At 28.0% G+C, this 1,452-nt stretch overlaps 1 long non-coding RNA gene across 1 annotated transcript in view; it reads left to right on the top strand.

Annotated features, from left to right (window-relative positions):
* Positions 1–476: 476 nt before the first annotated feature.
* LOC137630990 (uncharacterized) overlaps positions 477–1,452 on the top strand; it is a 326,533-nt gene continuing 325,557 nt past the window's right edge. Inside the window, exon 1 of the long non-coding RNA XR_011041829.1 lies at positions 477–552. This is a non-coding gene — a long non-coding RNA (uncharacterized lncRNA). The remainder of the gene's footprint in view (positions 553–1,452) is intronic.

Below are 1,452 nucleotides of genomic sequence, written 5' to 3'. Positions count from 1 at the left end.
ATGGTATTGCGCATGGCTAATTAATATAAGTATATACTGTATATATATATATATATATATATATGTATATATATATTATATATATATTTATATATATATATATATATATATATATTTATGTGTATATATACACACATGATAGTTGGGTTCCTCTCGGGAATCGCACTTTAAGTAAAAATCAAATGGTCAATGCTGCTATCATCATCATAACTTGGTAGTTTTCCACATAACCTCTGCCATCTTTAGCCTATTTATAATTGTTATTATGTAAAATTAATAAAACCAATATAAATTATCATAAGTAGATAATTAGTTAAGATATTCTTCCAAGAGCTGTCCAACTAACTTTAAAATCAAACCAAAGAACATGAAACCATATAAAAGACAGCATTACTAATATAACCTATTAATCAAAGAACATAAAACTATATAAGAGACTGAATTACTAATATACCTATATACCTTTTCACCCGCAGGAGACGATGACCACCCACACAGAGCAGCAACCTACGGACCAGAAAACGGATCAATGGGTCACCGGCAACTGAACAGGTAAGCCCTCATTCAAACTTGGTTTTGTCTTAAAAATGTATGGAGACGAAGATTCTCAGTTGGCTGGCGCTACTACTTCTGTTTGTGATTTCTAAATTTTCTCCAGAAATAGTATGACTAGATTTAAATGGTCATAAATGGCCAAAATTGTATTTTTACTCAAAGGTCTATTGGTTCGTACCGATCTCCCCATGTGCTCCGAAATCCTACACTGAGATTGCCTAGACGTGCTTCCAGTGTAGCACTCATAACAGAGTCCACATTTATAAGTGTTTCCTGCGGGTGACTAGGTATACTAATAATTAGGTCTCTTATATAGTTTTATGTAATTTGATTGGTAGGTTATATTAATATTAATGTCTTTTATATGGTTTCATGTTCTTTGGTTTGATTATAGAGTTAGTTGGGCAGTTCTTGGAAGTGTATCTTCCTAATTATCTACTTATGATAATTATATTAATTTTTATTCATTTTACATAGTAATAATTGCAGATAGGCTGAAGATGACAGAGGTTATGTCGAAAGCTAACAAAATAAAGATGGTGATAGCAGCATTAACCATTTTGTTTTTACTTATATATATATATATATATATATATATTTATATATATATATATATATATATATTTATATATATATATATTATATATAAATATATATATATATATCTATACATATATATATACATATATATATCTATACATATATATATATATATACATATATATATCTATACATATATATATATACATATATATATATATATATATATAAATATATATATATATATATATATATATATCATCTCCTCCTACGCCTATTGACGCAAAGGGCCTCGGTTACATTTTTCCAGTATATATGTATATCATCTCCTACGCCTATTGACGCAAAGGGCCTTGG

This window comes from Palaemon carinicauda, chromosome 39 (genome assembly GCF_036898095.1).
Source record: "Palaemon carinicauda isolate YSFRI2023 chromosome 39, ASM3689809v2, whole genome shotgun sequence".
Taxonomy (NCBI): Eukaryota; Metazoa; Arthropoda; class Malacostraca; order Decapoda; family Palaemonidae; genus Palaemon; species Palaemon carinicauda.
This window is presented reverse-complemented; position numbering and strand designations above follow the sequence as displayed.